Here is a 13,332-nt window from a genome sequence, read left to right on the forward strand (position 1 = left end):
AAGACATCATGTATCGGATACATTCTTACAATTAACAATACCTTTTCCATTTAATCAGCTTGTTCTTTGGGTGTGGAGTTCCTTTGGAAGCTAAGCCTATGGCTGGGCCTCGTTATGGGAACCAGGCTAATGGAACACACACACATACATCTCCTTGTGTTGCGAGCCGAGAATCGCAGGCCGTCTGCCAAATTGCAGTCAAACAAAATGGCTACAGCCTCACTAAATACATTGTGGTCTGTGGTAGCGGTAGCACTCAGTAAAACAAACAAACACACCAGCCCACATCCACCACCACACACAAGGAGCGCACTTTGTGTGTGTGTGTACATATTAATGCACAATAAGTGTTACGTAAATGTATTCAGACACCTCTTTTTTTTTTTTGCACAAAACTATAGCATAGGCATGTGTCAAAGTTTCTGTGTGTGTGCAGAAGTGTGAGTGTGTTCAGTCACAGCTAATCAGAGCCAAAACTATACACTCCGCTGCCAGGGTGGAAAGAAAAGAGAAAGAGGAGAGGGAAAATAATAGCTGTTCACAGTTTAAAAAAACAAACTATTCCAATAAACTTGCCCCCAATCCCCATCTGCCGCCCCTTTTTTCTTGTTCTGAACTGCTTTTATGGGTGAAATTAGTCCTCCCCAACCCCCTGACAGGACAATAAAACACTCTGCCAGGTACATACACTTATACTAGGCCTTGGAGAGAGTTGAGCAGAGAAGACAGAGAAAAAACAGGAACGGAGGGGGGAAAGTAGGCCGTAGGGAGAAAGAGAGGCAAAAAGAAAGGATGAAGGAAAAGAATACCAAGAAGGGGAGAGAGGGAATAACGAGAATGAGAAATGTGAAGAAAGTAGAGAAATAAACAAGTTGGTGGGAATGGGAATGGAGATATAAGGAAAAAGGTAAAGGAGTGAGAAAGAATGAAGGCAAACAAGGATGAGAAGAGTAGAGGAATGCTAAAGAAATAGGCAATAAGTAGTGAGGAATGACTGACGTCAGGAATGACTTTTACATCTGTGGCCAAATCCCTACGGACCTTTGTACATGCAGCAACACACACACACACACACACATGCGAGCACACACAAATTCATCCTTGACTGTCTACTGAGAATGTTTAAAATGAAAACTTAACATCCTGAAATACATACAGTTGAAAACTTTTTTTTTTTCCCCTGTTGGAAGGAAAGGGAGGGATTGGAAAAATATATATTCATGGGGGGGTGTTGACAGCAGCGGGGAAAACAAAATGATGACTAGCCATGAGTTGACCTCATCAGGTCAGGGGTCACACACCCTCAGAAAAAAGCAAGAATGAGGAAAAAGAGAGAGACAGAGAGGGAGGGAGAGGATAAGAAGAAAAGATACAGTAATTCCTGGCCGACTTGTTACCGCTTGAGTCACATGATTTTAAGTATTTATATGCTGTTTCAGCTTTAAAATGTTTTTTTATTCATATTTTTAAATTATTTTACTATTTTTCCATTGGCCTCACTTACTTACAATTTCTTAATGGTATGTGAGAGAGTGTTTGTTTTTTTTATATTTTAGGAACAAGATGTCGGGTTGTGGGAATATTAGTTTTTATGAAGTTGATACCAGATCTGATTATTGTAGGAATCAGCTGACAAACATCTCGATGCTACAACTTCTTCATCACAATAATTGGTTCCTGAAAGTCATATCTTCATCATCTTTTGGGATGCCAGAGTTGTATTTTTGAAGTTTGTCATGTGACAAACCAAAAATGGTAAAACTATGATAACTATGCTTAATATAGGAAAGCTTAATATAGTGAGTATCTTATGAATCCAGTCCTTTTTAATCACATACTGTAGATATCATCATTCCAGTCACGACAAGAGTTATGTAAATTAGTTATGTATATCTCGTCAGTCCATTTAAAACTGCTTTGAACCTTTGTTATGTTTCTGTGAAAAGATAAGATGCAATTGCAAGAAATGCTGGTAGGAGACACCAGCAACATAAACCATGTCTGTGAAAAATCCATCATAACACATTCCACAGAAACTCCTCAGTGTGTTACACATAGTTATGTAGGTTTCATTTTCACTGTGGCTTATAAAAGTATATTGTGTCAAATTATTATTATTAGTTATGGGAAAAAAAACTGGAAGCATCAGAAGCAACATATAGCATTTAGAAAGATAGGAAAAGTTTTTCAGCTTCTTAACAGTAACTACCAGTCTAAAGTCGTACAACACATCCATTTTTCCAGTTTTTATTCAAATTTAAGCAGTTCAAGTCCAGTAAATAACCTTAAATGTTGCAAAGGTAAACTGCCAGAGGTGTAAAAAAGTTTAGGTTACCAACTGAACTGAATATTGTAAATTTCAGTAATAAAGAATAATAGTAATAAAAAAGGCCTTTTTCAGGGATTAATTAATGGTTAACAACTCACATCTTTTCTGCAGCAGTGGATCTAAATTAAACCTTAAAAGTTCCTACAAGTGTCCCACTTTTGCTGATTACTTACAGAACAAACCCTCTTTCTGGCAACAGCAACATTTTTCAGAGCCATGGAGTACCCTCTGGTCTATGCCAAGGTGGTTAGGGGTTCATGCTACAGCAAGATAATGACCCAAAACAGACCTCCAGGCTATGTCAGCACTACCTTAGAAGACAGTAGGCTTGAAATCATGGAGCACAGTCATCGAACTGGTTTGGGATGAAATGGACAGAAGGGTGAAAGCAAAGCAACCTGCAAGTTGTAGTTTTGGGAAAAATGTAAATTTGATTTCCATTGTAGAATGTCACAAGTGTTTGGTCATTATATCTGCAAAAGGTAGCTACTTTGATGAGTTAAAAATTTTGTTAAACAAAAAGATTCCATGATTTCTTTTTTTATGTACTGTTTATTTGTTCAATGCTTTAATTTAAGAATACAATGAGACATGAAATTATTGAAATTTAAATTAAAACTGGAAAAATTGAGCCCTTTTACAGTGGTGTATATTCTCACTACAACAGTGCAAAATATCACTACAAAAATTAAAGAATAGCGTGCAAATACAAGCCCACAGTGTCACCCCTGCTGTCTCACATCATCATCCTGCAGCTCACAACTCAGTGAATACACAGCGCTCTATCTCTGCTGCAGTCAAACAGACAGGGACAAGTGTAATTGTGGCTTGCGGTTTGGCTGAGCATTCAAACGGAAAAGCAGCTTGTCCACATCTCTGTCTGTGTGTCAGCAAGGTCCATTTGTCTTCCAGTCTGTGCCTGTGTGTGTGTGTGTCTGTGTGTGCGTGTTTACCGCCGTCTGCGGTAAAAGCTAGTAGTCGTGAGACAAAGATGGGACACATGGACACATAAACGCACGCACACACAAGTCAAACCACAATTGGGCTGAGCGGACCTGGTATGGTGAGAATGCCACGGCGGGCGCCCACTGCTGCAACAAACATGAATAAGCCATTTGTATAAAGCATTTTCCCAGCACACACTCACTCACGCATACACACACACACACCATATGCCGGATGACGTATGCCCATAAACCCACATAGACATCGGGTATCAAAACTAAACACCCACACAAGCTTATACTGTACACACAGGCATTACACACTCCAGCAGGCATATTAACTACAAACAAATAACAACAGACGCACACGCCACTCTCACTCCATCGTTAAAAAGTATTTACTATCTTTCATCTCCTTTCATCACCAGTACTGCAGACAAGTCAAATATAGTAAAGATATCTATTAACTCTAACTTAAATAATGTGTAACGTAAGACAAAGTATTGTTTCAAGTGTTTTTGTGGAAGTACGTATGTGCATTCTTTTGAGGTTATTCTTGTCACGACTGCCTGAATGAGCGGCAAGAAAACAGGAATCTGACTGTTGAATGAAAGTGTTTGTGTGTGTATCAGAGTGGACAGACCACATATCAAACAGTGTTTATGTGTGCTGCAAGTGTGTGTGTGTTTGTGTGTGTTTCGTTGGATTTTTGTCATGCATATAAATGCAACCACCGGCTCCCGACACTCCCTGTGTACACAACAATTTTAACAGTTTCACGGAAACAGTACACACACACACAGACATGACATTTGCAATAATGTAGAAAAGGTTATCTAGTAAACAGCAGTGTCCCTGATGGAAAACTTGATTTTGAAACCCACTTTAAATATTTGGACTGGATTTTCTTGTGGGTTTGAGTTTCTCTCTGTCTCACTTACTCAGTCACTCACATACACACACACACACACACACACACACACACACACACACACACACACACATCCTTTCTCTCTCTTTCTCACTCTTTCCCTCAGTGTTTTCAGTGATTAAGTCACAGGACACCATGCAGGCTGCCAGTCCAGTTCTCAGCAGCTCTCAGAAGCTACGGGACTCATCTAGACTGGAATGACATGACTGAGGGGCTGAATGTGAACACTAACCTGGTTAATATTCTTTTTTTTCTAGGTTTTCAATAAACATTTCACAACAATAATGCCACTAAAATCAGTAGCAGATCCAATGAACTTTATAAAATGTCATTAAAACACATCTTATAGACACTACACTTGATGCTACAAAGGGCAAGATAGAGGTTGCTGTTCTTTAAGTTTCTAAACTTCTGCACTACAGGATTTGTCTCTTGGTGCATGAGCTCACTTTGAGTTAATTTCATCAGTTTAGCACTCTAACAACTAAAGAAGAGTTACACATCTCAATATTAACCATTCTAGCAGCTTAAAATTATTCATAAAATTGGCTGCAAAGGTCACAGACTTGCACTCTATGCTACCAGAAGCTGAAATATGAGTATATTACTATACAAATATGCGTGTGTGTATGTGTGTGTGTGTATGTGTGTGTGTGTGTGTTTGTGTCCTGCATGTGCATTGGTCTGTATTCCCACGGCAGGGCCAGTGTTTACTCTTCCTCTGGAGACATGGTTTCTATTTAAGGGAGTGGAGCAACAAGACGGAGAAGAGACAGGTGCCAAGGAAGTCAGCGCAGAGGTCTATGAATAACAAACTGAAGGAGAACGGATGATGGCGTGTTTGCAGTTGGGAGCAGCTCGCTAACACAACACAAAACTAGGAAAACAATAATTCATTTTTGACTTTGTGGAGGTTACGGTTACTCTTTCGGTCAAATCACATAAAGAAGATTTGATGAATCACTGCGTTCATTTCTTATCTTTCCGTAAGTGCACAGTCCCATATCTTTTCAGCTTTATATCTTTCAAGTAGTCGCTCCCTCTTTCCTCTCTAAATACAGTATCTCTCACTGTATCGGAAAAACAGAGCACCCGCCTCCTTTCTCTATGTACAATAACTCATTCTCTCCTTCGCTCTCTTTATGCACAGCTGCATGTTGGCCCTTCACCTTTTCAACACAGCATTTGACAGAACATTTCCACTTCATTGTCAAGAAACGCACACACTTATACACACTCGTATCATATATCTCTCCCACCTTCTGAGAAAAATCAAAGTTTTTAAACTCAGATCACTTCCTCAATCCGTTTTGCCAGGACTCAAAAACACCGACGTTCAAACAAAACACAACACATGCACGTACACACACACACCTACATAACTGTATATACATGCGCGCTAGCAGGAAAACACTGGCGAGGTCAACATTCTCATCCAATGGTGTCACGGTGATCCTGCAGATTCCATACATGAATTACGTTCCAAGGACACAAACACACACACTCATGCTAAAGTGTTTCCCAGAAGTTGTCTGTCAAGTGGTCCAACTAGTCAATTATACATGCTTTCTGAACAATTCCAGGCAAATATGAAAAGGTTCAGTATCTTGTGCAACGTGAAGCAAAAGCATGGATCATGGAAACCTATTTAGTTAAATATGCAAACTGTAACAGACATTCAAACTTGCTAGAAAATCCCCTGCTACAGTATGGAGATGATCACATTAGTTTCTCCAACATGCGCTGGTCAAATTGTGACAGTAACACATCCATCTATTTTTGCATCTCTGCTACTCAAAGTATGTTTGCTCTGGTATTTCACTAATTCCTGCATTGAAATTGAGTAATTAACTGCAGTAACATATCCACACTGTATCAGTGCATAAAAAAGGCACCCATTTTTATTAATCTATACGAAATACTACACAGACATATAGTGAATGCATGCACACCCACCCACACCAAATGCAGCGAGCAGGGAGATAAATCAGTCTGTGAGCTACAGAGATCCATATTATGTGGTTACTTAGTTACAGCACATTAATAAAACTCGTCCCAGACACCAGTCAGAAGAGAGGAGAAACAGCTGTGTCTGCAGAAGGTCAGGTGGAGGAGTAGAGCGACTCCCTAATGCTCTGTGTGTATGAATCTGCGTGTATGCGTGCACCCTTTATCGTAATTGAGCTTTTACATGATATATTTCCCTACTGATTAATCCTGAGTAATGACTACAAGAGAAGTCAGTCACAACATAAAGAAACACAGTTCAGCAGCCCCGACAGCTACCCAATTAGTTTGCGCAGCCCACTTAAGCTGACCTTCGCGCTGATATGCCCTGCTCAAATATGTCTTTTTCATCCGTTAAACCTTGCTGTCATGACATTTCTATAATCACAGGAAACTGCCTTCAGCTGGCGGTGCAGATGTGCAAAGGATGGGAGATGATTTTGTTTTGGGGTTTTTTTTGTTGCTGGCCAACTTCTCGCCCACGCAGCCATATACAGCGCAGGGACAATTTTTTCGAGGCAAGCACATCCGTCCACTTCCCAACTGAACTGCTACCACCTGCTCATCAGATTTCTGGGAAAAGCTCATCAGCTGCCCTAAGCTGTGAGAGGGGAGTCTGCTGTTACAGACGAGCAGGGTTATAGGGGTTAACTCTCCAACAAGAGGCCGATTTACAGCCATGGACAGGAACCATCTATCAGCACTCTGCTGCCTGTCACCAAACACGCCAGACAGAGCCGCCTTGGGCCAAAGTCACTACTCAAAAAAGTGCTCAGAATTAGAATTAAAATGAATAGACCACACTCTTCCTAGTGTATGGTGGTATCCTGCTAGTGATTGTCATCTCTTCATGCTGAAGTTACTGAATGCATATTTGTGGGATATTACCCATGTGAACAAGCCATTTTGGGAGATTGTTTTTCCATCAGTCTGTGGTGGGAAAAAAGACTGAATTTCAAGACATCAAGATATTCCTTAAAAGGGCTTCCATCTCAGACCTTTCATAAATATGTTTTTATAGTGCGTAAGTGGTGCACAACCACAGGCAAACGAGCAAATAAAATAAAACAAGTAGTCCAGATGATTTTTATTATCTGGTTATCCAGTATTTAGTGCACATGATGAACCACTATCCACTGTTTGCGGTTCAGAGAGAGAGAGAGAGTTAGAGACCAAAGCAAAATACAGTCAGATTGAGACCGCCAGGCCGAAGTTTAAGAGGAGGGCTTTGCTTGGTAATTGTCTGCGGTATCCCATGATAAAAGATAAAGCCTCTTTGTGATGTTTCTAGGAACTGAACTAAAATGTGAAATCTAATGTAATTTGATTGGTAATACAAAAATTGACAACTAGAGTCTTTAAAACACATGAAAGAGCCATGCTTGTTGCATTGTGTGACATGTTGCTTCATTACAATGAACATGTTGTTTCTGACTTTTCGTGGTATTTGTTGATTGCAATAAAAAGATAAAATTATGCCAATCATATCCATTATAGAATTCACTGTAGATCTAATGCAGTTAGTTGGTTTCTTGTTGTCCTTACACTGACCTATCACGCATTTTATGAATTGTCGCGGTGTGGAAATTCTTGGAAACTCACAGGCCATGACTGACCATGAGCTGTCACATTAAACCCTATGATTGTTGGTGAAGCCTATTTCGGGTGAATAGGCATAAATAACAGGTTCACTGATGACGCATTGTGCTGACAAAGTAGATGTGGTCACAATTGTTGACAAGCAGAAATAACATAATCTAAACAGAATAAGTGAAATGCTGCAGAGAGTAAAGGAGTGCCATGATTAAAGATGAAGAAATAGATAGGGGCACTGAAACACTTTGTCAGACAAATAACAAATACTTCAGTTGAGCCAATTATTCTGTGAGATCATTTTTTCAAAGCATCTTGCTAGCAGAACAACCAGGCTTGCCTTTATTGTAGAGTAAGACATCAGCCTCCAGCTTTGTATTATATTGTACTGCACAGCTTTTTTTGGTGCTGTTGATATTCATAATAAGTGAATCATGTCAAAATACAACACGACTATAGTGTGTGGAGCAAGATATGACGTGAGTCTTTGTCATTGGCACACTGTCAAATCCTCATGGGAATTGTAGTTTTAGGTAACCGTAGATGATAAAATTGTACTATACAGTACAGTAGTAGATAGTTTTATCAATATGGACGGAAATATATCCTTATTAGACAACAAATGAAAAGAAACCCTCTGTAAGCAAAGGACAGGTGAGGAGTGAGAGTCAGACTTCTGCAAGATGGATAAAATCCTCTGTAAGGGAATATATAATTTCATATTATGATATCAATATAGTATAATATGATACATTTTCTGAACAATATATTAAAAAACTGTTTTTAGTTTGTTTTTTGTTTTTTTATTAATGGCAGCAATGCCTGTTAATCCAGCTAATGAAACATCTGACAAATTAAAGAACTCCATGACACTGAGGCATAAATCATATAAAAATCAAATACTGATATAAAGCTGTCCTGCTCACTGACTTGCAAAATTCCCCAAAATGGCATAATATATCCAGAATGATGAAAAAGTGATAGCTACTATAATATAAATGGTATGGGAAAATCTCTAGACAACCTTATGTTGGCTTCACAGTTTATATCGTCATATCACCCAACCATATTGATGCTCTTTAAAAAAATGCTGACAGCCTTGTGCCTGCATGAAAAAAACAAGCCCTCACAATGGCTGGTACAAACTCACAGTCTGCACTTTGGATCCTGCAAGCCGGCTACAGTTAGAGGAACAGGGGGAGCAGATGATGGACAGCTTGAAAAAACAAGGATGGGATTGGCAGTGAGAGTGAGTAAAGTAAGAGATGGAGTCAGACACTAGATTGTGGAGGCGCAAGAGAGTGATGGAGGAGAGTTGTGTGTTGCGTGTGTGTGTGTGTGTGGTACTCCACAGCAAAGTAATGTGAGCCTGCTGTCCCAGAGGGGACAGATCACCTGTAGAAACCCCCAACTCTTTTCCATCTAACTCCCCCAACACCCACTCTCACACATATGCATACTCTCCGAACCTATCCAAACACCTGCATTTACATAAATAGCAGCTTAAAAATACCAAATTCATGGAAAGAAAAGCCACACAGCTTCATACACACACTCCTGCATGCAGAACATTTTAAGTTATGCTCACTCACACCATTCCAAGGAGTTGGCAGGCCTATTAATACCGCACTTCAAGGACTAAAGGGATCGGGCATTGAGCCATAAGATGCTATCTGGTGACTGATACACACTTGTGTCTCTCTTTCTGTCCTTGGGGTACTGCCTTTCACCCTGCCTGCCAAACTGAAAGGTTAGAATGCTTACATTTGCGCATCAAGACCAAGATGGACTTAACAGGGCTGTGGCCAATCTAACATGTTTATGTATTCATTTAAAAAGGGAGAAGAGGCATTGTATGTCGTATGTAAGAGAGCTTCATACTTCAAATAAAGAGTCCCACTTTGACGCTTTGACGCTGTTCCTTAAAAATTCGTGCTTCGACCATGAATTTTTTCAGTGATGTTACAAAAGGTTTCATGAGACGCAGAGTAATGAGTCTCTTGTGAATTTTTTGCAAATTTTTTCTAAATCAAGTCATTTGTAATATGTTTTATGATAAAAAAAAATGAGTCAAACAAAATGAACAGTGAAATTAAACAGTTGCAGCATTGCCAAAAATAGAGGAAGTTTGTCACAAAATCTAAATGAATTTTGAACAGCTGGTATTAAATCATTAAGAACAGATGCAGTGTCCCTGCCCATAGCTGATTTTAGCATCACTGAGCACTACAGCTGCTCAACTGAGATATAAATTATTAGTAATCATAAATCAGTGCTTCAGCATTGGTGTATCTGGTTCAAATCATCTTACAAAGACTGTAAGAGAATGTAACTGTGCAGCAACTGCATAGCATAGTATGGCAGGTGTCATTATTTCTAGTTTAGGGTCTGTAATTGATTCCCAACAGGTACTCTTCCAAGATATAATGATTTCTCCACAAACTTTAACTGAAAGTTTTTTAATTGAAGACTAAGGCTGAATAAAACAATGGATGTGTCATTCGCTTATTATATTTGCTCAGCTAGTCTACCTAAAATTCTGTATTTTCTGTTATTGTGAAACTAACAAAGGTGGCAGTGATGCAGAGTAGGGGATTAGGGATGTTAAAACTGTGGGGAGGTTTGATGCCAGGCCAGGGCACATGTCCTTCCAAAGGCAGGGCTCTTAAGCATTAAACCATCAAAACATTAGTAAGGGTGGGTAATTTGGAGAGGAAAACCACACCACTGAGACCTCTCTGCTGGCATCAACATGCAAAAAGAATCACATGAATGTTGTGTTGGAGGGAACTGTGTGGCATAGATAATTAGAAAGCCCTGACTATTTTTTGCTTGGCCTACAGCAGTGGAAATCAGCTTTACTGGACTGCAAAACAAACTCTCACACAAAATCACACAGACTTCAAGCTGCACGTCCTCCATAAAGTTTCAGAATTAGTTTGAATAATCTCAGTAGACTAGAAAATATTAAAAGTGTCAGCACTTAATGTTCCAACAGAGATAAAGCAATAAGAATTGATAGCGAACGTTTTGAAATAGAGTACACTTGAGCATATTATCACTGTATTTGGTCAGACCGCCGCCATCAGTGACACGCACAGCTGAAATTCCTAAACCCTCCTCAACCTCCCACTTCCCGCTATCCACATAATGTTTTTGATACACTTTGATTGGATGTTTACTGCGTCCAGGGGCGTATACCGGTATTCACGGCCCACCTCTGAGGTCTGCAAGGACCGTTTTCCATACAGTCACCATCAATTAACTAGTCAACATAAATGTTTATGTTACGCTTGCACCAAACCCGAGTATTGGCAGCCGGTTTTCCTCCTGCAGCTGATTGCCGGTTTGGTCAGAGAACGGTTTGTGCATAGAAGTAGGATGGTCAGAAAGTACACTCCCTGTGGATTCATCAGAACCAAAACCAACATACTGAAATAATTTATTACAAACAGCCAAAGATGTCTATGCCAAATGATTTGAATCATACTTTTTTAAACATGTACCAGTCAAAAAATTTGAACACACCTTCCCATTCCCTCGAATGAGAAAGTGTGTCCAAACTTTTGACTGGTACTGTATACATCTGTGACTCTAAACATACTTTAAATGTCTATGTAACAGCTGTTAGTTCCTTTTCTTCTCTTACCAGCCATATGTCAATTCAGGAATGTAAATTTTAATGGGGAAGCCTGTTCTTTGATTATTAACTCAGTGGTTTTATGGGTTAAAGAGTAATTGTCATCATTATCCACTCAGTGTGATGGTCATTAGTCTGTCAATTCCAACACGTTGTCTGCTCACTCCTGCTATTCACACTCCACTGCGAAAGTAAACAGAGGGGACAGAGTGTTCTGGTGGCTCAGGCTGATAATGTGCTGTTGCAACTCTTTACCTCACACTTTTTCTCTCTGATTTTATGACTCTTCTTCTCTCTATCAACTTATTAATTGACTGGATTAAGTGTTACCACTGTGATCAACCCCCCATAAATAGTTCTTGGCTCAAAAGTGCAAAGGACTTTAATTTAAGCTTTTGTTTGGTTCCAAGTCTTCTCCATTTCACGATCCATTTACCTCTTTCTTTCACATGCACACACACACACACACATCACGCCCCTGATAACCATCAGCTCCAGGGCACACTCTATTGTTTCAGCTCAGTGCTAATTACTTTGGATCTTGACCCCAGGTTCAGCCGCAGAGCAGCAGAGGGGGATGGTAGTGTGCGAATGTGTGTGTGAGTGACCTGACAGAAGTGTGTGTGTCGGGGGTCGGGGGTGGGGTGGCCGGGTGGAGAGGTCATTGCTGCTGCCAATCAATTGTCACACCGGATTTGCCTAAACATCACAGTATAATCCAGGATGGAAAGCACAGCAGCACAATGAAACCAGCCAGCTACGCTGCTGATGCTTCCAAGTTTTCAAGCATTTATATGACTCTTTTATCAACAGCAACTCCTGAAAAAAATCAGATGCATGCCAGGTAAAGAAATAAGAGCCAAGGAAAGAAGGAGTAACAACATCCCTGCCTCCAGTTCCTTCTGTGTTGTTTCCTCGTGTTTGTCTGCTTTGCGTCTCCAAGCAGCAGAAGATAGATTAGGTTTAAGATGAAAAAAGGCACCTATTCTAGGGTCCAGTCACATTTCCTCACTGTGTATATAAGAGAGAAAGTGTGTGTTTCTGGGTCATGTGTGGAATGTCAATACCAATGGCTGCTATCTTGCCCAAATTCAGTTGTTTCAAAGGGTCAACAGTAAAGTAAATAATGCTGATGGTCTCTGGGAATAACAAGAGAAATAGTTTGAATTCAGATAAGGATTCATACGGATTGAATTAAATGTGGAAACCAAATTAAAATATCTTGTTACAACATATGTCTGCCGGTCTTAGATCAAATCTCATCTGAATCTTGTTCCATTTTAACTCTGGATTCAGGTATTCAAAAAAGGCTTTGAGCTCTTAAGGCTGAATTTGATTACACCTGGCAGATACTTTAACAGTCGAAGAATTGTACAAATCACTTGGACAAAAACACAACTCAAGTCTACCTCGAGCTTTCCTCCTCTTGAAATATTTGCAGTTTCTCACCACTTACAACACAGAGAAGCCAAAACAACATTCACTGCTAGTTTCATGCTGTAAAAGAAAAGTCTTCTCCCAGGGTGCCATGAGCAAACAAAACCTGTCCAGTATGTGCATTCATTGCAATGCAAAACAGATTTCCAATGCTTCAGCATCACTTAAGGCCCTACTTTCAATTACAATGTCATGAGCACTTAGAGCTGACGGGCCTTTAGAGAAGGGGAGTGGAACCTGTGGTGAAGTTCTAGACGGCCTTAAAAGACCATTAGGGACTTTACATATAAAATAAAAACACACTCACACACACATGCATGCACACGCAGAAAAAAATCCACTTTTCATATGCTTATTTTCTAAAAATACAGCCAATGAAAATATATGCAACCCACATCAGCCGGTATAAATACAGGTTCTGGATATTGTCAGAATTAGTTGGGGAATGCTC

The sequence above is a fragment of the Thunnus albacares genome, chromosome 6, assembly GCF_914725855.1.
Source record: "Thunnus albacares chromosome 6, fThuAlb1.1, whole genome shotgun sequence".
NCBI lineage: Eukaryota > Metazoa > Chordata > Actinopteri > Scombriformes > Scombridae > Thunnus > Thunnus albacares.